This window comes from Canis lupus, chromosome 13 (genome assembly GCF_003254725.2).
Source record: "Canis lupus dingo isolate Sandy chromosome 13, ASM325472v2, whole genome shotgun sequence".
In the NCBI taxonomy this organism is placed as follows: domain Eukaryota; kingdom Metazoa; phylum Chordata; class Mammalia; order Carnivora; family Canidae; genus Canis; species Canis lupus.
Window position 1 is genome coordinate 46,110,546 of NC_064255.1, and position 26,936 is coordinate 46,137,481.

Sequence of the window (26,936 nt, forward strand, 5' to 3'; positions counted from 1 at the left end):
TAACGGAGTAAAGAACCGTGGAATCATTCTATTTTACACCTGAAACGAACACAACACTGTATGTTAATTATACTTGAATTAGGAAAAAAAACCCAAAAAACCCAGGCTTGTGCCTTTAGATGCAGACACACTTGAGTTCTGCTGAATGTCAAGGCTGAATTGGGGAATCCAGCTGCTTCTCAGACTTCAGCAATGAGGACAGAACATTCTTGGCAGAAAGCCCTGTCCTTGTGGGCAAGCTGCCTTTGAGTTAGACTTCCCAGTACCCGGCATAGTTCTAGGGCTCAGAGTAGATGCTCAATAAACACTTTATAAGAGGAATGAATGACTGAATAGAGGAATGAATAAATGAACAAAGAAATATTCTGGAAAAGGAATGTCTTAGGCACAGTATTGGTCTCAGCAGCCAAGCAAAAGTTTTCAGTGTCCTTTCTTCTCTTCCTCATTCCTTGAAATCCACCCCTTTCAACAAATCCTTTGTACTCTACAGACATTCCTCAGATCCCCACACAGCAGGAGGAGATCTAGTCAGTCACATCTTTAGATTATGAAAATTTTAAATTTCCAAGGAGAATTAAGGCCGTAAAATTATCAGTGGCAAACCCTTCAAGATGCCGTTAGGAACTGAAGGCGACATTTGTGTCTATAGAATAGAATAGAGACGCATTCAGTTCAAACACTGTCCTAAAGCAGCACATATGTCAAATTTTATGCTTAACATTTGGATTCTATTTTTCCCTCTAAAAAAGGCACAACGATAGCAAAATATTGTGTTTGCCAATTCATGGAACAGTTGTAACCCTTCTGTATCTATTTCTACGGGGATATTGTTGTGGAGCTGTGCTCATAATAGAACCTTCCTTCTAAATCTCTGTGCACCTTATGAATTTCACTCCATCTTATCCCCCCCCTCCCCAAGAAGTCACTCAGGTTCCTTTAATAATACCAGTAAATAGCTCCAGCCTTCCACAGCTGCAGAGGTTTACCGTCCTGGGAGATTTTCAACGTTACAATTCATGCTTCCAATGAAAACAGTGACAGAGCTGACATGATTTACGGGAGAGAAGGACTGATTAGGGACTCGCGCACTACTGAGCAAATATTAAACAACTACGGGAACTTTTAATATGCGATGCTCTTCTCTGTTCATAACAAAAACAAGCCAGAAACACTTTCCTGCACTACAGTTAAGTGAAATGGAAACTTGTCGTGTGTTGTACACATTTCAGCGAAGCAGCCTCCACCTAGGAGAGCCACTGGCTCCTTCAAGGACTCCATCCTTTCCATTTCAAATGGAAACCAGCTGTACCTCTCAAGTGTTACAAGGACACCTATGCAGGAGGTCAACGCTGAACTGGAAAACGCCTCACTGTGAAATGCATCAAGCTTTTTTTTTTTTTTTTTTTTTTAAGATTTTACTTATTTATTCACGAGAGACAGAGAGAGAGGCAGAGATACAGGCAGAGGGAGAAGCAGGCTCCCTGCGGGGAGCCCAATGCAAGACTCGATCCCAGGACCCTGGGATCATGACCTGAGCCAAAGGCAGATGCTCAACCACTGAGCCACCCAGGCACCCCTGCATCCAGCTCTTTATCTCACTTTGTCTGCAGTGAATTCTCAGTGACAACCTGAAGTTCCTTGATGCTTTCGGGTCACTTTTATCTCTCCCTCTCTGGAGAGATAAATAAGCACACAACAGACTATGAACTGGGGGCTGAAATAGACATTGATTTGGAGAGACAGAAAAGATTCCGAAAAGATAAACCTATGGATTTTCCATCAAGAACAAGTAATTTTAAAAAGCCAGTTTTAGATTTTTTTTTTCCCCTTTAACGACTTAACTCCTGGATGATTTGAGTACACCCCATGCCTCAACTCTCTGTCCCCAAATTTCCCAAAACAACAGTAAAAAAAAAAAAAAAAATCCTGGCCGAAGTCAGAGGGTCAGTGGATCCTAAACAGCTTTCGGGCTCAAGTACGTACCTTCAGCAAGGAGAGAAGTTCAGCCGGGTTGTAATGAGTCCCCCCTGGACCAGAGGTTCCAAGCCATAAAAATGAACAAGTGCATATTTAGTGCTATGGACTGTATGACTTATAAATCTCAAGGGGGTAAATCTGAAATTGGGAAAGGCTGGGATATCTTATTAGTCTAAAATTGCGCGTGTGCATGCGCGCGCACACACACACACACACACACACACACAGACACACACACAGCAAGGGCAGGGGAGACAGAAGCAGAGACAGCTCTCCCATCCTGGCCCCGGAAGTTGTGCTCTGTGATGTGCTCCGTGAATCTAGAGGAACCCAGGGCTATTTGTCTGGCCTGGAGGCCAGGCCTGATCACCTTTTTGATACAAGTCTTAAAACAAGATTCAAAAAAGAATATTCTCTCTGTTTCTTTGTTCACGGAGGACAAAATATGTGCTGACTTCATTTTCAGAGCTTTTCACAAGGGACCAACCAGCCAGCGCCTTGCTGGTACTGCTCACAAGCACGGTTCCAGCCAGTCAGCAAAATAACCGTCTGCATTTATGGAGTTAATTGACGTCGATTAATTTTGCTCAGATTCTCTCTCCTCCTTCCACCTCCCTATCCTTCGCCTCCCCCCCCCCCCTTTTTAAAGAGAGAAAGCTAATGAAAACCATGTTTATGTGCTCAAAGGCACAGAGGAAATTCATTACTCTGAGGAATAGCACACTCCACAAGTGAAATGAAAGTAATCTTATTTATGACAGGAAGGGGCCCTGGTTAGACTGAACTGCACCACACTTAGGCCGTTTCGTGGAGAAGGATCTGCAGACAGAGCTGCTGCACCAATTCCAAATGGCGGCCTCGCTGACAACAAGCACATTTGCAGTTCCGCGTTTGGAAACTCTTAGAAGCCCCCAGAAAAAAAAAAAAAAAGCCTTCTAAGAGACACGAGGAAAGGAACCTGTTTAGAAGAGACCGTTGGTCCTTCACACCTTCCAGCACCTTCCTTGGACTCCATGTTACTAAATTTCAAAAAAGGACACTCCATCAAGTCATTGGTTCGCGACATTTATCAAGTACTGGCCAGTGAATACAGCTACGCTATGTGCAGAGCCGAATTCCCTTAGTATAAGGGTCTTCCATGGTAGATTCATGGGCTATTTCCCAAGTAAATTAATAATGGAACTGTTTAAATGACATGTTTTCACAATAAATGTCCACTTGTGCCCTGGCAGACGGGTTTCCCTTTCCTTCCTGAAAATCTCATCAAGAGTGAGTATACATCTCACTTATTGCATTTTTCCCCCCTCATTCATTTAGTCCACAAAAATCGCTTAGGTCTTGTATACTAGATGGGAGCTACTGGAGGGCTAGTCTCTTCTAAACTACTCATGAGGACTCCACAAAATCTTAATAAACATTATGTGGAATTTTGGCAGAATGAGATGGTTTTTATAGTATTTACGGTGTGGCTTCCTAGAACAACTTTTGCTGGAAGGTCCTCTGAGATCATTAGGCCCAACCCCTTGTTTATGGATGAGGAAAGAGGCTCAAGAGTAAATCCTTTTTATTTAGAAAAACATACTTTCCAATACTTTAAGCAACTTCCCCTGTTTACCACTGAAGGAAAGGATATTATTGCTTGGATTCTGTGCAGTGAGGGATTTTATAGTCCCCTCATCCATGTGAGAAGGGCTGTCTCTTCCTCCAGCATAAAATGAAAAGAGTCGACTAAAAAAATACCTGGTCTTCTAAAGCCACATACAGAGAGATCCAATACGGGAGAGCCACTGGGAATTCATCCATCAACTATTTTGATCAGGACATCTTTATTAAGCCTTGTGACAAACGAGTGGTGGGAGCTAAGCAAGGCACAAACTCTTGCACACGTGGCTCCGGGTCGTACAGCGGAGGCAGACAGGGAAACGGGTGAATGTGTGCTGGGTGCTCCGATGCAGGAGCACCGAGCACTGTGAGAGAAGGGGGGCTCCTCCAGGATGAAGGGGAGAGTTGCTCTGGAGACGGACTGGCAGCGACTCTTCTAGGCAGAAGGAACAACTTTTATAAGAGCCTGAAAAAGCAAGTCTCAGTGTTTTGGGGGAGTCAATGTCAGTGGTCCACACTGATGGGGAGGGAAGAAAGGGACTATAGTTACAGTCTCTGATTTTTACCAGCCACACCTAAAGTCCAAGTGTTCCTTCCTTGCCTTGCCCAAGTTAAATGTTTTTAAGTGTGGTCTGTGACATTATTTGCCTGGCTATTTTCCCTGTAACCCAAGAGACTATTCTCTGTGCAGCTTTGCAAAACACAAAGGTGTTTCCATTTACCTTAAAAAGGCCCTGAATTCAATCTACCCAGCATTTATCAAGCACCTCATAGGGCTCCCCCGCCTTCCCTTGAGGTTTAGGGAGCCCAGGCTTGATCCTACGTGCTTCTGTAATCCTAGCACAATGCCAAACACAGAGGAAGAAATCAGCAAATGCTTGTGAATGATACATGTGTGGGGTGGGACCTAGCTCAATTCTCAAAAAATAGTTAAGGGTACCCCCCCCCAAAAAAAGTGTTTCTTGCATAGCATGTTTCATTGCAAATGGCAAGTGGACAATCAAAAAAATGGTTAGGGGTCCCTGTTCTCTGCAAACTAGCATAACTCAGCACTCCCTGCTATTAGGGTACATGGCACTGTTTGTTGCTCTAAGCTTATAGTATCCACTAGAAAATTTTACTGGTGTAGTGCCATACTGGGTGGCAGATGTTTTGAATAAAAAGTAGACATTACAAGCTAATGATTTAGCAAAACAAACCTAAAGCCAGCAATTCGGGAAGGAGAACAGGAACTATGTCAAAATGTCCAGCATTATTATAGGGTCTACTAGTTGCTACCTTAGTTTTTCATTAAGAAAAACTCACTGTATTTAAGGCAATTTTCTAAGACTAAGTACAGAAAAACACAGTAATAAAGACTAACCATATACTCAGATGGTCAGGACACAGACCAAGATCATGGATTTTATGACTCTGATCCACAACAGTTGGTCCTTAAACACCCATCATTCACTGAGTGTTTACTGAGGACCTACTATGTGCCAGGCACTGTCCTACACCCTGGGAATCCCTAACAACTCCGACTTGAGGGAATCTCTAACCTAGTAAGGGATACAGAGAAGCAAGTCTAAAAAGAATTGCAACTAACCCAATCTTTGGAGGAAGCTGCATGAGAGTCAGGGCAGGCTTCCCAGGAGAAGCTAAATCTCTCAAAGCACGTTGTCCATCATCAGGCGGTTCAGATAAGACTTTGAAAACTGATCAGCACATGGTTTCCATCACTATTAGAAAAATAACTCAAGTCAGAATGCTCACTAACACCGGCCTGTCTTCCAAGACGGTAGAGCTGTTCTCAGAGGCTCTGTAGTCCGACTACTTCATCAAACAACACGCTCATTAAAATACATTTGCCTTTAAAAAGGCATTAAGTTTGGGGGAGGTGGGGGAAATGAAGAGCAACGTGGTAAACAGTTTGGATTCTTTCATCTTCCTGCTGCAGTAACTTGTGGAGGCCACACGGAGACGCTCTGGGCTAAAGAATAAGGGGGCTTTCCCTTCCCACCCTGATTTCTTTCTCTTCCCCAGGAGGGGCTTTCAGAGAGCAACGTGGGCTCAGGGAACGTCGGGAGGGCCAGCAGCCCTTGTAGGAAAGCAGATGTTTGTCCAGCACGGAGTACAGATGTTTTTGACTGCAGGGCCAAAATAAATCTTATTTATGCGGGAAGAATTAAATGAAGGAGGAGACTACTTCTTAAGGGGGGGGGGGGCTTCTGTTACTAAAAATAATCATTTTCCCCCTGCCCCATCACCTTCAGGGGAGGAGGGGGATAAATACATAATTAGCCAAATTAAAACATTAAACAGTTAATGACAACAAAAACCCTCAAAAAATCAAAAGCAAGCTCTCAGGATAATGAGAACATTTTTGAAAAGGACGCAAGGCTGGAAGCAGCTCGGATGATATTCCCTTTGGTGCTGGTTTTGGATGATCCTGTTCAAACAGGAATCTTCCTTATTAACCTTCATCCTGAACCACTCGATAATCCAATATTTGTGATATTACAGTCAGTTGTCATGGAAATAAATTTAAGGCTGCAAACCTAGCTTTTTGGTTACCATCCTGGATCACACAGGAGCAGAAAGCAGGACAATCCCATCTGTCCTGAGCTAGTATTTTCATTTCTTTTTTTATTTTTAAGATTTTATTTATTATTTATTTGAGAGAGAGAGAGAGCACACGCACAAGTGGGGGGGTGGGTAGAGGGAGAGGGATAAGCAGACTCCCCACTGAGCAGCGAGCACGATGGATGGACATGGGGCTGGATCTCAGGACCCCGAGATCGTGACCTGAGCCAAAGGCAGACACTAAACCGAATGAGCCACCCAGATGCCCCTAACATTTTCATTTCTTGGGGGTCAAGCAGGTTCACAAATATTGGACAAACTGTCTACTGTTACAACATGAATTCAAATCTTTATGTAGATTTTCAAAACTCTAGTGCTTCACTGTATAAAATTTTTGTCTAGCTAAAACTCCTGAGGTCTTTAGCCATGAGTGGGTATTCTCAATTTTCTTTGAACTAGACAAAATAAACGAACTGCGTTAGAAATGAGTAAGAGGTTCTAATTAGAAGATCGCTGAATGAAAACATATACTTGTTATTTTTTGAAACATTTAGTTTTAAATTGGGTTTGGGTGGATTTTTTCTTTTTTTTTTCAGTATCCTGGGGAACCTGAAAAACCACGAAATCTTTCCCAAGATGATATGTCAGGACATTAAAAAATGATCAAAATCTTATCCTCCCTCCCGCTTCCACCCCCACTCCCTAAAAGAGAAAAGAAGCAAAAGTTCTTGCATAATACTCGTGTTTGGGTGGGCACCATTGACTAATTATAACACAATAGGCTATTTTCTGCTTCCTAAAAATAAGAAGGGCGATTATCCAGGGGTAGCGGTGGTTATGCAATGGTACCACATGGACCACACTTCACCCACTGGAAATAAATGTGGAAAACATTTCAATCACATCTAAAAAAACACGGAGAAAGAGGATGAATAAAAACTCGCTCAATAAAAACATGCTGTATAATATAGCGAAGTAACTCGCCCAAATCCCCAATGATGACCATGATGACGATGCTCTCTGTTTTAGGTCTGTATTTAATATGGAAGATGAAGTAGTAAGTGCTGCATGGGTTTCACAGACCTCAACCCAATGTTTATAAATGATTTGCCCTAACTTTCCTTTATCTTTTAAACTTAAACCGGTTACAGTCCATCAGAATCCAGACTAGAAAATACCCAACACTGGTAAGATTAAGTTCTTTTAAAATGAATTTTTGGAAAAAAAAAAATAGAGGTCTAGTGCTGTCCTCTAAAAAGCCCTGGGTTGGGAATCATGAGACAGGGTCTGAGGTCAGCTCCACAATGCCTGAGTTCTGTGCCCTGGATGGGGCGGGTGGCTTTCTCTCACTCTTTTCTCTGGAAAGTGAAGGTGGTCAGATTCTATGATTTCTGGGACCTTTTCTAGCTCTTTCCATTCGGGATGTTGGTTCTTCTAACCAGGCTCTCAGAGGAGTAATGTACCAAGATGGGCAGAAACAATCAGCCTAAGCTACAGATGGAAGGGTGGAGGGGCAGCTGGCTGAAGGAAGATTCAAAAACAATTTCAAAAAAAGTTTTATACAACCGATCCTTTACTCAAGTTACTAATAATAATGGTGCTCACGGCCATGTCAATTCTTATTCCTCCGACTTTTCTCCATTTGGTCTTCCACCCTCCCCAACCGTAACCTCAAACCCTCTCCTCCTTCCTTCAATCCTCCAAGGGCTTCCTCCCTCAACCCTGCCACTGCCCGGTGGCCCGACTTCCTGCTTCAGCAAGAAGCAGAAGCCATCAGTGAGGCCTTTCACAGGTTCCCACCTCCCACCTTGCAAGCTCTGCACCTGTGCCCGCAGAACTCTGGCTTTCCTCCTGCTTCCGTGAATAAACCACCTCTGTTGCCAACAGAAACTGAAGTCAGATCATGTCACTTCTCTTCTCAGAACCCTCTGGCTCATGCAGACCCAAAGCCAAAGTCTCCATGAAGGCTGACTATGTCCTACTTGCTCTACACCCTGCCATCTGTCCTCCTGCCCCCCACTTGCTCATTCCAACCTTCTGGCTGTGTGTCTGGAACAGACCAAGCAAGCTGCTGCTTCAGGGCCTTTGCATTTGCAAGTTCCCCTACTTGGAATGGCATTCCCCAGAATATCAGAGGGCCTCCCTGCCTTGCTCTCTTTAGGTCTGCTCAAATGTCTCCTTTGCGGGAGGCCTCTCTTGACCATCCCATATATAATGGGATCCTACTCAGTGCCCTCCTGGGCCCCCTTCCCTGCCCTGTTTTTTCTCCAAAGCTATCATCAGCATGTGACATGCTCTGTATTTGTTTATTGTCTTCCCACACCAGAACGTAAGCTCTATGATGGCAGGGATTTGCTGGATTTATTCACTGTTCAAATCCCAGGGAGAGTAAGAGGGCAAGACAGTCACATTTATTGAATGACTTAATTGATTTATGTGACACTGTTAAGCATTTAAGAAAAAAAAAGAAAAAGAGGGACGCATGAGGGGCTCAGTGGTTGAGCATCTGCCTTCCACCCAGGGCCTGATTCTGGAGACCCGGGATCGAGTCCCACGTCTGGCTCCCTGCACGGAGCCTGTTCTCCCTCTACCTGTGTCTCTGCCTCTCTATCTCTCTCTCTGTTTCTCATGAATAAATAAATAAAATCTTGAAAAAAAAAAAAAAGAAAAAAAATCGGGTGAAATTTTGATATTGTCACAGAATAAACCAAGCGTTAAAAACTAAAATGAACGGTTACCAATCTGTTGTTCACAGATCACTAAAACGGAAAAGGAAATAAGCAGAATGTGTACACCTACAGAAAGGTTGCTCTAATCCTTACGGGCACCCCAACAGTGCTCCACAGAACATGAGACGCAAAATAAGGCAAAGAGGCAATGCTCCTGACAAGCATCGCTCCTGACGGCAGTAATCCAATGTTCTCACACTTCAGAGGCTAATTTCCTTCTGGTGCTTTCTCCCCAATTCATCCTGAGTGGATAGAATCACTCAAGTCAGAGTGATTTATATTCAGTCAATCAGTTCTTTGTCAGCAGGAAAACTCCACTGGGCTGTGACGTGCCGTTTTCAGGCTTACGGCCTCCTTGATTGCTAGATGGTCACTTCTGGGGAAGAGCCCCAGCCTAGTGGCTCCGGGACCAGACGCAGCCCTCCCACAGGATGCTGAGAACACACAAATATAACAAAACTCACACCAGCCTGACTTTGCTCATTAGAACTCTGCAATGCATGTGCCCCTGCTGGATACGGCTCCGACTGCGTCCGTTATTAGGCTCCAGCCCAACGGCAGCCACAGCGAGGCCTGCAGTGATGGCCTGTCGCAGTAGGTACCCACACTGGCCAGTTCTTAAGCAGCACAGCCTCTCAAGCTACAGATAGCACGGCCCAGTGGAATGTTCCAACCCTCACTCGATGCGTGGAGAACACTGCTCAGTGCAGACACGGTTTCAGGCAGACAGGCTCTCTCAGACCCAGATGAGACGAATAAACCGTCGCAAATTTCCTGGGGTGCAATGTGACTCGTGTTCATCAGGGGCCTTAAAAAGAATTGTGCCCTTTGACCTAGTAGTTCCATTTCTCTGACTTTATCCTAAGGAAGTAATCAAAGATAAGGACAAAGATTTATGCCCAAGGATGTTCAAAATCTGGAAACAACTGACATGTCCCAAAATAGGAAGTGCTTCAATAAATAACAGTAGCTCTTAAAACATAACACGACTATTGGAGAGGAATCTTTTAAAATAACTTGAAAATAAGTACTCCCGATAGCAAGGTTAATTTGTATTTAAGTTTTATTTATCTAGGTAGGTGTCTATTTATATGTACACATGCCTATGAATCGGAAGAAACTTCACCGAAATATTTACAGGGATTATCTCTGGTGATGGGCTTGAAGTTGATTGGAAAAATTTGGCTTCATAGTTTGCTACCATAAACAGATATTTCTGAGTTTTGAAAAATATCACAGGACTGACTGTCAAGTGACATCATCAGGCGAAGAAATAAGGAACCAAAATCCCACTTGAGCTTAAAGGGACGGGAGGGCCCTGGTGCTTGAGAAGCTCGTGAGCATATCTGCGTTGCTGATTCTCATTCTCGCAGATACATCACTTTTGTAGAAAATCACCTCCAAATGGGCTTCCAAACAAACCAAATACAAAGGTACGAAGCTCTGCTCCTCAGCTGCCCACCCCCATCTCCCTAGCGGGGTCTCTGGTGGTCACTCACTGATTTAATTTAGATTAATATGGGAGGTCTTAGGTGGCTACTCTGCTTTGGATCCCAAGCAAGGCTAATTATCATCCTAAAGGACGAGCCACTCGGGAGGTTTAAAGTTCAGGCACAGAGACCGCCGTCTACATCTCTGCCATTTGGCTGACCAAATTACAAGAGTCTGGTGAGTCAATATGAAAGATTCCAAACACAAAGGTCAACGCTGGGCTACTGACCTTCCTGACCCCACCTCAGAGCCAAGAATTGCAAGGCAGTTTTGCCTCCCACGCCAAAACCATTAGCGACCAGCTTGTCTTGGTTGATCCTCTTCTGTTACAAGTATTTCTGAATAGATAATCGCTTTCCCGGTGCCCACACACTGAATGAGCCTGTCGTCTCACGGCTTTTCTTCACCGGAGAAGCTGTTGAATGTATTTGTTAACGGTGCTGTAGCTGCTAATGTTAGTGCACATTAATTAGATGATACTCTCTTTCAAATCAGAGTATGGTCCCACTGAACACTCACATGTATGGTCTAGAAGGGTTGGGGAAGGCCAAGGCCAGCTTACGCTCTGCATCTGTGAGTTAACGGGTCAAAGCTGTGGAACTGAGTAATACACGGACTATCCAGAGCCCGTCCAGCCAGTTTTTACAAATAGTTTTTAGGGAGCCTGAAGATGCTCAGGAAACTTAGGCAACTGCCAGTACTGTTCTCGCCTTCCTACCTCCCCACCCAGTCAGTCTGTTACCAACTCTTCAGTGATTCGCGTCCAAGTCGCTCTGGCGTTGGGATGGCCCAGTCCTTTCTCACTACCCGATGCCAGGGCCTATGTTTTTACAGAGACCAATTCAGATCTCCGAGGGGGCAGCCATCCTTCACCTTCCTGGGCAGTGGTGTGTGCCAGGCCTAGCCCCTGCAGGCCTCCCAGACGTGGCCAGCGCAAGCAGGCATTGAAGAAGATGCAACTTGCATGTCTAGATTACTATTCAGCTGAGAGCCAAGCATGAATACTTGTCTCTGCCCTTTGATGAAAAGTTGGTGTAGAGGGTCTTAGACCAGGGTAGATGGTCTGGCTTATGTTCGAGTCGAAATTCTGTCCCAGACATTCCTCCCTCTAGAATTGCTCTTGCAGCCCCTCATCATCTTTCTGTAAACTCGAAGCCAGCATTAACATGATCCATTAAAAAAGCCTTCCATTCTTTTAGGAGTAATTTCTTTTTTTTTTTTTTTTAAAGATTTTATTTATTTATTCATGAGAGACACAGAGAGAGAAGCAGAGACACAGGCAGAGGGAGAAGCAGGCTCCCTGCGGGGAGCCCGATGTGGGACTCGATCCCGAGACCCCGGGGTCACACCCTGAGCTGAAGGCAGATGCTCAACTGCTGAGCCACCCAGGTGTCCTTTAGGCTACCATGGCTAACATCTCTATCACTCGGATGATGGAACACAAATAATGTGAAATTTCCAATTAAAGCAGAAACCCATCTTAGAGCCACAAGCATCAACTTACCTGGCCATCATTGATGAATGATGCATTTGTCAAGCGTGTAAGGTCAATTTTAAATTATATCGAACACTTTCAAATACCCTGTCGATTTTCAACAACAAAAACTTTCAGTTGTTTTTTTAAAAATTGTCTTTAAAAGGCAATCTGGGGCAACTGGCTGGCTCAGTGGGTTAAGCATCTGCCTTCGGCTCAGCTCATGATGCCAGGGTCCTGGGGTGGAGCCCCGTGTCAGGCTCCCTGCTCAGCGGGGAGTCTGCTTCTCTCTCTTCCTCGGCTCCTTCTCCCCTACTCATGGTCTCTATCTCTCTCTCTTTCTCTCAAATAAATAAAATCTTCAAAAAAAAGTAAAAACCACAACACTGAACTTTTTATAAAAGGGAAAAGGTTTTACCTAGTTGATTTTTTATAATGGCAACTTCAATCTTATTTATTTATTTATTTATTTATTTATTTATTTATTTATTTATCATTTTATTTCTGTAGATTCAGTTTAAAACTAACAGAGAGGGGGGCACCTGGGTGGTTCGGTGGTTGAGCGTCTGCCTTTGGCTCAGGTCATGATCCTGGGGTTCCAGGATCAAGTCCTGCATCAGACTCCCCGCAGGGAGCCTCCTTCTCCCTCTGCCTCTGCCTCTTTCTCTCTCTGTGTGTCTCATGAATAAATAAAATCTTAAAACAAAAATTAACAGAGATGACTACTTTTTTTTCTAAACTTGCAAATCACTCCCTGAATGGAAACACACTGTATGGTATGAACTTTCAAAGACACAGTGCTTGTTCTCCTTTGAAGTGTTTACAGTCTAGTGAGAGAGAGAAATACAAATAAATAATGGCGATACAATGCAGGATGAAATAAGTTCTCCAGGGGCATGTGTGGGGGGTGGTGAGGGTGTTAGGAACCGCTCCTCGGAGAAGATGACACTGGAGGTCTGTCAGAGTCTGAAGATGTGGGGGGAGAGGAAAGGAAGCGAGATGGTGGGGAAACGCATTTTAGGCCCTTTTGACGAGACTTTTCCAGTAAATTTCTTTTATATATACTTCAGCAAAATCTTGTTTTGTTCACACAGAATAAACAGTGCTGACAGATGAATAAGGTAGTTGTTCTTCTGCAGTGCTTCTAGCCTTGGCCCTGGAGACCGTAAGATAGAACCCAGGTGACACTCTGTGACGACTGGTGCCAAGCCAGCAGATGGAAAACATTACTGGGCCAATTCGAATCCAATGACTGGATGCCAGCGTCCCAATGTGAAAAATGAGGAGGGGCTACAGGTCCATGTATCATAGAGCATGATGGTTAACGCCACTAGGGATGTCAGCAAGTGATTTGTGGTTCTGTCGGAAGCACTTCTATCATTTCTTGTTAAGTTTTGAGGGGGTAGGAAACATATTATCTCTGGGAGGTTGGGAAAGGAGGGCGGACAGCAAAATGATGTCAAATGCAAGTTAACTCTTGGGCGATGCATATAAAAAGGCACAAACGTTGAAGAATGCTATTTTCTCTTCCTGGGGCCTGAATTTTTGAAATTGATAGTGACAAGGAGTAAGAACACAGTATCTTTCTGTCTTCTCTCTCCATAAGGCAGCCCTGAAAACATGCCCGAGCCGACCCGAACGGGGCCTCTGAGGCTATTAGAAGTGGACATTAAATCAGCCAGCAAATCTAGGAAGCCTGTATTCTGATTATTTCTTCCGATCTGCTTGGTTTTCTGAGAAATGTGCATGCCCGTTTCTAGAGTGCCACAAAGAGCTAGCAAATGAGAGGTCAGAAGGCAAAGGGAAAATATCTAATTGGGAGAATGGTGTACTTGAGAAAGGTTAGGCATTAGAGCTGAGAGACCTGGTTTGGAACCCCAGTTCTGTGTGACTTTGGCAAGTTTCAGCTTTTTCCTGATCTCTAAAGGGGGGGATTAATTCCTGCCAAACTACCTCACAGGGTAATTTAGAGATCAAAACAGAAGAGAGATAATACTTATGAGACTCAGCTGCAAAAAAAATGCAAGAGTAAAGTTTTTCTTCTTAACATTAAGTAACAACAGCAAAATAATTATAAACTGTATGTGTGTGGAGATTTTGCCATTTTTACTCACTGCTTTATCCCCAGTGCCTGGCACAAAGTTGCAGGGCAAGAATTACTTATTATATAAGTGAAAAAATGAGGCCTGTAAATCTATAGATTGAGCGGTGCTTAATACCCAGAAGGGTAAAGAAAGACACATTGCATTTCTTCAGTACATCACAGGCAAGTGATTTATGGTACATGTGGGTAGTTGTTTCTTCTTGAGACCTTTGTGCATAGAGCCCAGTAAATATTTAGACTCAGGGGTGCATGGATCTAAATGTAGAATTAGCCATCAGGGAGGGAAAACCCTTTCCTGTGATACTACATCTAATTTTAAACAACTAGTTCCCTTCCCTACTTTCCATTCTTTCCTTCTGACCAGAATTTTCTCCCCAAAAGAGGAGTACTGCTGAGATGAGAAGTTGAAATCTGCAGCTGTGTCTCCAATTCAAGGAACTCCTGACTCAACGGTACATTGGGAACATCGCGACACCGGCTTTCCAAAGCCTACTTTGGGAAAAGGAATCACAGACCCCTGTGGACCTGGCCCTGAAAATGATGGTGTGGCTACAGGCCATTCCAGGAATTCAGCAGACATAGCTCTTACTGAGAAGGTAGCGTCCAGGTGGGCAGAAGGCTGTGACATCAGTCCCCCCTTCCAAATTCTGACTAATCTGAGTTCTCTCTTTTCTTTGACTGCTAGGAAGCTCTGTGCCAAATCTAGACCAATATCAACTATATAAGATCCCGTGGCTTTTTAAAAAAATATTTTATGATTACATCAATGATTATCTTACATTCTGCTTCATTTTATTTTCTATTCGTCTTTTTGCCCTGGCATTACCACGTTTCTCTGGAAAACACTTTGGATCTCTTTCGGCCTAGTGTTAATAAATGCAACTCCCAGTGCCCATCTGGAGTGGAACCTGTTGAGTGTGAACCTGTAGTGGGTGTGCTCGTCATCACTGGCTGTGGCACACCCTTACCATGTGAAGGTAATCACTCTAGGGAAAACTGCATCCCCAACAGTGAGGTGGGAGGTTGCAGGTGGTAGGGGAAGCCCTGCTGGCGACAAGTTAGAGTTCCAGAGACGGGGTCCTCCCAGTGAAGCTGAGGCTGACTTGGAACGTAAACTCCACAGTCAGCAGCGACTCTGTTCCTGGGCATGTGGAAACAGCCAATGGAAACCTCCTATTTTCAAGCCGTCTGCTTTCGTTAAATACTTGTGGCTGAGTTTCTAAAACCATAATGGCCAGTCCTAGCCTTCCCCAGGAAACATGAAGACTTGAAGATTCGTTAATCTCCCCAATATGAAGGATTCTGGGCTACATTTTGGCGTCAGAAGAGTTCACTAGAGTGGTGATGGCTGGCTCAATTCTTTTCTCGTTCAACTCAAACAGGCTAACACTGAAAACCAGACTTTTTACCTGGCATATTCCAGGCAATGGGGTAATGGGATTTAAAGCCTTGTATTAAAAAAAAAAAAAAAAGGCATGATTGACTTGGAGGACTCTATGTAAGAAAAAGAAAACAAAAAAACTTCCTCCCCTATGTAAGGGGAGTAAGTTTGAGGAAAAATGACAGAGTAGCCAATTAATAGGTATTTGGTGAGTAAAAGTTTGAATGAATAAATGGTAGGCTAGGACACTATCAGTCCTTTGTAAACTCTTAGTTTGGCCTGTTTTGAAGACTGGCTATCTAATGCCAAATTGGAACAATTACCTTCTGCCAAAATTTTACAAATTCTATTATAAAAATAAAATATTCTATTTCTCCCCAGTAATCATTGATAGCATTTTTATTAAAAGGTTATTTTTTAAATATTTATTTATTCATGAGAGACAGAAAAAGAGAGAGAGAGAGAGAGAGGCAGAGACACAGGCAGAGGGAGAAGCAGGCTCCACGCAGAGAGCCTGACGCGGGACTCGATCCTGGGTGCCCAGGATCACGCCCTGGGCTGAAGGTGGCGCTAAACCGCTGAGCCATCCGGGCTGCTCTAAAAGGTTATTTTTGATGCCTACAGCTGTCTCCTTTTCCTGCAGCTGCTCTGAATAAGGTTCTTCACTGACCTGTGGAATTATGTTACTGCAGAAGGGGTCCAGTATCCCTTGGTCCCTGTTCTGTCCCCACTCCCACAATCACATAGTGGGTCAGATTATCCCAAGCTCAAGCAGTCTGAAAAAGGCAGTCCTTGTAACCCAGAGGCATTAATACGGCTTCTAAAATTGTGCGTTTTTTCCCCCTTCTCAGAATATATCTACTTAGACTCTGTATCTGGTATACTGGGTCCCCTGGTTATACTGTCCTCATGTATTCATGGCCAAACAGGGCACGTATGATTGAGCCATCCTTTGAGCACCTCCATAGCCCTGCTGCGTTTGGTTTGCTGAAAGCTTCTATTATGATAGTTAGGAATCAGAGGAATGGAATGAAAAGGAGAAGGGGGGCAGGAATAGAAGGGAAGGTGGCCTTCTGGGTGGCCACCTCTGAAATAGAAATCTACACTTGCTCATATAAACACCACACTAAGTTCTTCAAATTCTCAAATCACATTTATACACTTAAAAATATCTTTATTTCCAAGTTGTCCTGGATGAAACACAGATGGGGATATCTATTTTATAACAAAATGAGAAAATCAACACTAAAGCAAACATTTTTGCTAGTCCACGAAAAAACATTTTTCAGTTTAATTGATGCCAAACAGCACTGATAGTTCCAAACCCAGAAATGCATCAAAGAAAATGGAATACTCTCTGTGCTGCTGATAGAAAATGCCTAGGAAGTACAATTTAGAGATCACGCCTCCAGGAGGAAGAGAGGTCCTTCCAATCTCCAGGGTTTTGGTCAAAGCACAAGTCTGTACTTCCAAAGCCTTCACAGCATGTTGTATGGTGCTATCGCACCTCCCAGCCCCCTTGATATGGCCAAGGTCATCATATTTCCATTATAAATGCTAAAGACTCGAGTACAAAACAAAAAGGAATTTATAAAAGGTACTTAGTCCATGTAGAAGAAACTACACACTGTGAGCTCTTTGAAGGCAAGGACCTTGTTTCTCATTCCTTCTGATAGCCCACGTGGCCTGCTGAGTTGCCCTACAGGAGACTCGGAATTCATTAATTGGAGTATGATTCTTGAGTTCATGGATCTAATTTTTAAAGAGCAGTTTGTCAAAATCTCCTCTTCGTTAAATACAAGTATATAATGAATTTGCTTTGAACAAATGCAATATTTTTTGGCACAAGGACAATATTCATTCCATATATTTTAAGTTTCAAGAATCTTTTTACTTAGACTGAATTGTTCTCAACACCTACTTGAATTAACAAGGATGATATAAACTACTAAGGTTTTTCATTTTCTTCTTTCCTCTTCTCAGAAAAACTCCATCAAATTTTTCCCAAAAAGTAAGCTCTCATCCCAGGAAAAAAATATACTACCTCCCCGCCTCCAATTCTTTGTGTTAAGTTGTTACACTAGGAGTTTTTGTTCCCTACTGTTGAAGCTGTGCTTCTGTTCTCCTTAAGAGATACTGGGGATGCTCTGCTTCTAGGAATAGAATTTCCTACTTGTAAAGGAACCTTTGAGAACATGCGGTCCAGGTCCTTTATCTACAGAAGAGAAAAACTTGCCCAAAGCCCACTGCTAATTCAAGGTGTGACTAAGCTCCACTAGGGTAGGAACTAACACTGCGTTTCCAGCGTCTCATACAATGCCTGGCACACAGTAGATATTCAATAGATACTTGCTGGATAAACAGATGGCTTCAGAGGAGCTGAAAATGCCATCCCTGAGTGTCCTGACCAGTCCTTCTAGGACACCATGGTCAAACCACAAGCCCAGTTTTGCAGCCCCAAAAGGGAAATGGGGATACACAGTGCATGCTTGGAGATGGGCTTCTCTGGGGCTTAACTAATCTCCTGCTGGTTGTGGATACCAGGATGAAGTTGTATTGAGAATCCTACAAATCCACACTGGCTTACTGTCGTATTGCTCTTTCCTAACCTCTTTTAGACAGTCATTCTGGGAACCAGATCCTTCTGATTGTCTGAACTACTCCAGAACTTCCAGGCAACCAGAGCAGTGACAAAAGTTTCTTCAAGGTCACTGGAATAGGGTGTGGTCCATGGCAATAGAAGCTTAATGAAACGCAAACTTTCTAACTTAAACCATTAAAAAAGAAAAAGAGGAAAAAGCAAGGACTGGAGAATGACAAATTCCAAAGTTGAAAATGGTTACTAAACTCTTCCAGATTTTCCCTACTAGTAAAAGTGTGAAGTTATAACTTCTGACCAAATGAGCTGTGCACGCTTTACTCTTTGGAAACAGCAGTGTATTATGAACTGTCACTCTAATACCCCGACCGAATCAATATACGCCAACGGAATAGATGCTCTTGGGTTCCTACTGACTAGAGCAGCAGTGAGTGGGCCTGTCTCTAACTGAGCCAGCCCCATCCAGAGCCATGGACTTGTCTGCCTGGAGTGCTCCAAACTCAGAGGTCTGCAAACACACTGCCAGCCCAGCCAGCTCCTCCACCCTTGCTGGCTGCCTTCGTCTGCTCCTTCTGGGGGCCTGCACCATCATTCCTCAGGCCCACACTCTCCTTCCAGACTGTCTGAGGTCCTCTTTGTGCAGTTCTTCCCAGGAAAGAACTGGTCCAGTTCTGCAGTGACCTGGTGGTGACCTTGGTAAAAATGGGTGAGGCTGCCCAGTGTTGGTTTGCTGACAGGCTTGGACAAGGTGATTAGAGAGATCCCTCTCAGCCCCCAGGGTCTATTCCAAGTACTCTTTGCATTCATCACTTTGGTGGTTCTTTAAATTCTTTACCTGGAAATCTGGAAATTCGTAGAAGAGTAGGAGTAATTAATATACAGATATTTAATGAAAACTAAGTACATTTTTGTGCTAATTCAGATTCCATTATTTTTTCTGAGATGGACTTTTTTTGGCAGGGGCTAATTAGACAAAGGCTGCCACTATTTTTATTTTATTGGTAAAAAAAAAAAAGAAGTATCAGTGCATCGTGGTAAAACTCGGGTTTTGTAGAATTCTTTGTGAATTGTACTCATTACTTCTGTGTTCTGCAGATATGTGTTCTTTGTCCAACTAAATTATCAGGAAGTAACTGTTATATTCCTTCCTGACATGGCTCAATGCCACCTATTCAGTATGGATGGAAGAAAAAAAGGGAGGGAAGGATAGAGGAAGGGAAAGAGGAAGAAAAGAAAGATCTTCCCCAGGGTTCTGAGCTTCCCCTGGTCAAGCATTCAATGGGTTAAGTATATAGAGGGAATGACTGCCTGGCTCTTTTCAAGTTTGCTAAAGTAGTTTTTTTTTTTTTTTTTAAATTTCTCTACCACAGTGTTGTTTCACTTGCTTGATGAAAAGTCCTCAGGGCTTTTGAGGGTTAGGTAGGCCAGCATATAGTAAGCTAGTAATCTAAACAGGAGAGACAGATGGAAGGGGGTTGTTTTCTGAACATTTCATTGATAAAGGCCTGTGGCATGTTAGGTACCTTGCTTTAGGATCCTGTTGGTCAAAACCAGAAAAAAAAAAAAAAAAAGGCAATTTCTAATACTCTGTCCTGTTATAAGAAGACAAACTTTTAGTAGTAAAAGGTTATATATTTTTGAGTTTATGCCAATATCAAATGTTTTCAAGCTATAAACTTTTCCTTCTGATGTGTGGTGTGTATGTGTGTGTGCACGTGTGTGTTTGAGTGTAAGAGGGAATTATTTTGGAATTTCACACTTTCCTTATTAGGAAGAATCTGGAAAAGTTTAACATTAAACTTCATTTTGGGAAAAATCCTACTAAGAATATTTATTTTTTTTTTTTTTTTTTTTTTTTTTTTTTTTTTTTTCCTACTAAGAATATTTAAACCAAAGGGTGCACACATTATTTCTTATTAACTTTGTTCTCCCCCATGCCCAACTCTGCCTTAAACAATGCAAGTGTTTAATGACCTGAGTTTAACTATGAAATGTGTTCTCTTGGACTTCATTAAGTTATAAAGAAATGCATAGTCTAAATGGGATTTGGTAGCTTCATTTCTCGGGATGGATTTAGCGGCAATATGGCAGACCTTTAAAGTTCATTACTTTGAATAAAGTGTCTAAAATATAACCACATATATATGATCATCTGATTTTGGTAAATGTGCAAGGCAGTTCAATGGACAAAGATAAATCTCCAAAGAATGGTGCTAAAACAATTGGACATTCATAAGTAGAAAGATGAACCTCAATATCTCCCTCTTTTTTAAAAAAGATTTTTATTTATTCATGAGGCGCACAGAGAGAGGCAGAGACACAAGCAGAGGGAGAAGCAGGCTCCCCACAGGAAGCCCAATGTGAGACTCAATCTCAGGACCTTAGGACTACAACTTAATGCCACAGGCAGATGCTCAACCACTGAGCTACCCAGCGTCCCAATATCTTCCATTTTATATGAAAACTAACTCTACATGGATCAAAGATCTGAGAGTATGAAATAAAACTATAAAACTTTTGGAAGAAAATGTAGGAGAAAATTGTTGAGGTTTTAGGTTAGGCAAAGCTTTAGATGATAACAAAATCATAATCCATTTTTAAAAAGATAAATTGGACATCATCAAAATGTAAAGCTTCTGATCTGCAAAAAGACACAGTCTGCAAAGACAAATATGATCTGGGAGAAATATTTGTATAACAACATCTGATAAAGAACTTGTATCCAGAAAATACAAAGGATGCTTAAAACGCAATAAGAAAACAATCCAAGGAGAAAATGGGAAAAGATTTGAATAGACACATTACCTAAGAAGATACATGAATGGCAAATAAGTATACAAAAGACACCCAATATTATGAGTCACTAGGGAAATGCAAATTTAAACCACAATGAGACACCATGACATACTATCAGAATGGTTCAAAAAACAAAAAAAGCTGACAATATCAAGTACTGGCGAGAGTATACATAACTAGAATGCTCACACATTGCTGGTGGGAACCAAAAATGGTTACAGGCACTTTGGAAACAATCTAGCAGTTTCTTAGAAAGTTAAACCTATACTTATCATGTGACCCAGTAATCCCACTTTTGGGCATGTACTCAAATGAAATTAAAGCTTACATTAACACAAAAACCTAAACATGAATATTTATAGTGGTTTTATTCATAATTTTAAAAACCGGAAAGAATCCAAATGTCCTTGAGCTGGTGAACAGACACAGGAACTGGCACCTCCATACAATGGAAGACTATTGAACAATAAAAATAAATGAACTACAGGTACACATAGGAACACTGATGGATAAAGACACATTATGCTAAGTGCAAGAAGCCGTATCCAAAAGGCTACATCCTGCATGATTCCATTTTTATGCTATTCTAGAAAGATTAAGAGTATAGGAACAGAAAATAGCATAGGGATTGCCAAGGGCTGGTGGTGGGGGAAGAGTCGACTACAAAGGAACAGTATAGTAAAAGTGTTAGAGTGATGAACTCTGCATCTCCATTGCCATGGTAGTTACATGACTGCACTCATTTGTCTAAACTCATAGAACTTTACTCTACTTTCACATACAGTGAATTTTCCTGTATGTAAATTAAAAAGTAAATTGAACAATATCTCATATAAATGTCCATCAACAGAGGATTGTTCAAATAAATTATGGGCCACTTCCCCCACGGAATGAAATATTTGTTAAAAAAGAATAAAGTAGGTTTGTACATAATAGCAAGAAAATGTGTAAGAGAGAAAAACAAGTTGTAGAAGTGTAAGCAGAGGGTGAATCCAATCCATTTTAATGAATATATGCGTGTGTTTATTAGTAACTCTCTAGAAAGAAAATATGGAGAAATACTCTCCAAGATAGTCTCAGAAAGACATTTTGAGAGGTTGGATGATAAAGGGCTTTCATATTCTATACTTGCCATATTATAATGATGTATGGACTTTTTAGACAAATAGATTTTTATTCAGAATGCAAAGTTATAAAGTTATAAAATCTGATATCTTGAGCTGAAGATATGCATGTATTTTCCTATAAAAGCACAGAATTTAAGTGAGTTTTCCTCCAGGCACTTAAAAATAGGTTTTTAGCAATATTTGAAATGGAAGTTCTATTCTGAGGTTAGAGTCATATTTGAAGGTGAGATTGGCAATTTCCCTTTGAGCCGGCATTTGTATTCCCAATCAGCAGCTGTTTGCTAGGTTTAAAAGAATATTTTATATAACTAAATGAAAAACGCAAACCAATACAAGACATATCTTACAAGCACTAGTGCAGGTAAAATCAAAGCTTTTTACATCTCCAAACCTTAGGACTTTTAAACACTTAATGTTCTCTCAGATATAAAGTTGTCTTTTCACAGAAAAATGTCTAATCACTTTAAAACCACATCTATCTGTTACAGGCCAGAGAACTCACCCCAGCCAAACAAGACAAGAAAAATCTATGATAAACATGAGAACAATCCAACAATGAACACAATGTCACAGTTCAACTAAACCCTGGGATCTTGGATATTTTCTTGGAACGTACCACTTCAATGCAAGCCAGAATATGGAAGTTTTTATTACGATTGCATTCAGGAAAATAAAATGGCGGTCCTACAAAATTTTTAAGACTGTTGGCCAATGTTAGGCTTTAAGTGTAATATTTTTTGAAAACGTTAATTGGAAGCACAAATTGACTCTTCAAGAGTCACACAGTTCCCAGAACATTCCTTAATAAGAACAGCATGTGGAAGAGATGCTTCTGAACAGAAAAATGAATACAAGTCTAGAAAATCCCGGCTTTCTGATTTACCAAGCTATGTATTGGGACTCCCTGGAATCCACTAAGAGAACTCTATAGATATAGTTGTGGTTGCCCCCCCCCAACCCCCAACCCTGCTCTCCCACAGGGCTGGCAAATCTCTTCATGAGTCTGAAGACAATTCCATCGACCAGGGAGTCTGCCAAAATGGAGTCACCTTTTCTTGGATCACTCTCAAATAAAGGTGATTGGATTTTTTGTTTTTGGATACTTTTCAGATTGATAAATGGGCTTCTATGTATTTCCTTACAGATGTCCAAATGTTCACAGAAGAGCTTGTATTATATAGCTTCCATTTTAACAGTTTGGTTTTAATGAATACGGATTTGAATGGAGAAATCATGCCTTTCATCTGAAGCCCCCAAAACTTCGCTGTTAGGATTTTGACTCTAAGTATAAAAGGATAGGGGAAGAGAACATAGAAGACACCCTTGTTATAAGGGGAAAAAAATTATACTATTTTAATGCTAAATATAAAATAGTATTAAAATAGTATTAAATATTTTAAATATTTAATAATATTTAATTTAATATTTTAATACAAAAATATTCCTTCAAACAATTTGCATCTTGCTGTTTCCTTCCACAAGCACCATGGTTTTCTCTCATTCCACTATAGACGGTAGTTGGGTTGCTCTAACCAACTCCCCTAAGAATTCGGAAAAGCTCGTCTGTGCTTTCACTTTCCATTTCATTAAAGAGGAAGAGAAATTGATTCTTCCTTAGTGGAGAATCCATTTGGAATCAGAGACTGGTTTTCGGACCATGGTCTAAAATATATACCATAGGTGTTCAATAAACGTTCATTCTCCCTCTCTGCTCACCCTTAACTCTTGACTCTCTCACTTCCAATCCAGGTTGCATATCCAATGATCAGATCTATCAAAATAAGAGCCTTAAAACATCAATCTCATCCAGCAACTTCCTTGGTCAATATTTTCCAAGTGACTCCCGACTGCCCATAAAACGTAGTCTGAATTTCTCTTCCTATTCAAGGAAGAGGGTATTCAAGGCCCTCTGTAATCTGACTCTGACTCCGGCCCATTTTTAAGACAAATTTCTAATAGATTAGCCTTCTCACTGACTCCTTCTTCTTCTTCTTCTTCTTTTTTTTTTTTTTAATTATTCCTGTCTTTAAATGGTAGGTCCTAGGCAAATCCTCCACTATCCTTGAGGTAAAGCCGATCTTTTGCATGAGGACTGACTGCCCCACTCTTGCCTCTGCTGGGTCACAATAATCATAGGGATAGCTGTCATGTAATTGGTGCCTCTTGCACCAGTCATGCACTTCCCATATATTATGTCATTTCATCATCAGCACAATGTGTACCAAAGGCATTTTGATCTTTACTTTCTAGACAAGGGAACTGGAGCCCAGGGATATTGACTTAACACCATGCTGCTGTCACAGAATGGTGAAAACAAGATTCTCTCTTGACTCTCTGATCCTAGAGCCACCTCTCTTTCTCTGTCTCTATGTTGCCTTCTTCTATCTCTTCTGCTCAGAACCTTGTCCAGATTTTTCTTGGAATCACTTGATGCTTAATCTCATTCTGTCTTGAGTTGCTAATTACATGTTCATGTTTGCTTATCTTCTTGGTGTGGCTTCCACTGTGAGAGGACAATGACCTCACCCTACTAACAAACCGCCTACACCAGCATCTAGCACAGTGCTGTGGACATATAACAGGGATGCAATGGGTGAGCATGGCCTGAAATCCTGCATGCATATTCCTTTTTGAACTGGATTCTTCCCTGGCTTCCTATTTCTGTCACTGGCACTCTTTGTTGGGGTACCTGGGGTAGTTCAGTTGGTTGAGCATCTGACTTGTGGTTTTGGCTGGGGTTGGTTGTGGTCTCATGAGTCATGGGATTGAGCCCCACATCAGACTCCGTGCTCAGCAGGGAGTCTTCTTGAGATCCTCTCTTTCCCTCTTCTCCTGCCTCTCCAGGTTCGCTCAGGTGTGCTCTCTCTCTAAAATAAATAAATAATATTAAAAAAAATAGCACTCTTTGCTGAGTTACTATTATTAAATGAATTGCTAGATCTTTCTATCCTTAGCTCATGTACCTACCAGAGAGTGTGACTCATAAAGGATACTATGTAAGAGATGAGTTTACTCTAACACCAATTTTCTAGAATTAATGAAGTACTGAATGAACACACAGAGTTAAGTAAATCATCTGAAGGATCTTTATTTATAAACAATCCACACAATTCTCTAACCACACCTCAATTTCATATTATGGGGCTCATTCAAACCAAAATTTAATTTCCTACAATGTAATAAAGATGAAATAATTTGAGATTCAAATGTTTCATTATGGAAGCTTGTTAGTATGAAAAACAGAAAGCATATAGCTGTGTTTAGTATAGATACTTTGCTTTCTGACTAGTTTGGCTGAAAATTTCTTTAGAATGCTCTCAATTGTATTGCGTCTTGGCCTTTTGGCTAAGATCAAGTGTAAAATGCTCTAAATTGTGCAATGATAAATCTCTCTGTTCTTTGAGTTTCCTGCCCGTTCTGCAAACCACAGCTACATTAAGTTCTTCCAACGTACACTTATTGCACATTACCTCTTAGTAGCAAGTTCCTTATGGAACTTCCAACGTTGCCAACACGCACTGTGCTTTTCTAATGGCTCATCTTACTGATGGATTTTGTAAAGGATCTTTACCAAAAGTGAAGATAACTAATTTTGAAAAACAGAGGTTAAGATTTAAGGTTAAACTTGTTGATATGAGAATGAGTGAATGAGATAAAACCCTTGCTGAACCTAAATATTTGCTCAGGTTTGGCATATTTATTCATTTCCCTTCTTTGGTGAAAAGAGAGAGAACCACAGGGACTATTTCATCTATAAATCTGCTACTAGACATATGCTGTGCGCGCATTTTCATAAAGACTTTTATTATGTGATCCTTAAGCAGCATATCCGTGCCAGCTGGTGGGCTGGAATATAAAACACATCTCTCAGAAAAAGCTATTATTGGGTCAATAATATGCTAATTAAAAGGGCTTGTGCAACCATCTGTGGGATCCCCTATAGTAGAGGCTTGTTTCTAGAACCCTCAGCATCGCTGCATCTTATGTTGTCTCTAATGGTTTACTGATGCCTGACATTCTCACGGATGATGATGGGGAAAAAAGTGTTGGTGAGCCTAGTGGATCCCCAGCTATGTTTTACAGTTAATAGGGATTTACAATCATTGCACCTAACTTGATAAACTTCAAGAGTTTCTTTTTTTTTAATATTTTTTTTCTTTATTTATTTATGATAGTCACACACACACACACAGAGAGAGAGAGAGGCAGAGACATAGGCAGAGGGAGAAGCAGGCTCCATGCACCGGGAGCCCGACGTGGGATTCGATCCCGGGTCTCCAGGATCACGCCCTGGGCCAAAGGCAGGCGCCAAACCGCTGCGCCACCCAGGGATCCCAACTTCAAGAGTTTCTATGGAGTTAAGTTACTCTAATGCATAGAATTCTATGCAGAATATATCAACATCACATTACATTTACCTATTTACAACACATGTGCACAGTAAAACGGCATTTAGGTCAGGAGAGGAGACGCCTGGTGTAAACAACTAAGTGAATAACTTGTGCATCTCGGGCCAGCACTTTGGGTAGTGTAAGAATTTCATTTTGCAACAGTAAGTATTGGGTGAAGATGAGAAGGATAAAGAGAATGAGACACCGTCTCTGGCTCTGAAAATGGAAGAGCCACTTCGTACATGTGGTTAAGGGTTGGTTCTACGTAGCTCTTGAGAAATGCACAAATAGTTGCTTCAGAATCATGCTTCACTGTTTCAATGGCAATAAAATTATTTGGAACTGGTGATGCTAAAATACTTGAGTTTTATTGTCAAGTATTCCATAGCATAGTCTATTTCCCTGACCTTACCCAGCTCCTCATTTCTGTTTTGCGCTGCCCTCGAGAGTTTCTTTCTTTCTATATTTGTCCTCTTTCAATGTAATAGCATGGAGCACAGAACACTCCATTCTGCTGAGATAAGCTGAGGGACAAAAAGACTATGTCAAAAAGATAAAATATCTCTCAAATATACATAGAGCCAATGCCTGGTCTCCTAGGTCTAATGAAGTTATAGACAGGCTTTTCTCAGCAGAGCCGTGTAGCACTTCTGATGGCTTCTAGGTCCTTTGGTAATTGATATCCTTGACATGGTTTATC

At 41.7% G+C, this 26,936-nt stretch overlaps 1 protein-coding gene and 1 long non-coding RNA gene across 6 annotated transcripts in view; one reads left to right on the forward strand and one right to left on the reverse strand.

Moving 5' to 3' along the window:
- Positions 1 to 22,935, forward strand: part of LOC112652285 (uncharacterized) — a 29,386-nt gene extending 6,451 nt beyond the window's left edge. The window contains exon 2 of the long non-coding RNA XR_003131337.3: positions 22,334 to 22,935. This is a non-coding gene — a long non-coding RNA (uncharacterized LOC112652285). The remainder of the gene's footprint in view (positions 1 to 22,333) is intronic.
- The window catches only part of SCFD2 (sec1 family domain containing 2), a 419,880-nt gene that overhangs the window by 119,156 nt on the left and 273,788 nt on the right, over positions 1 to 26,936 (reverse strand). The gene's annotated exons all lie outside the window — the stretch shown is intronic.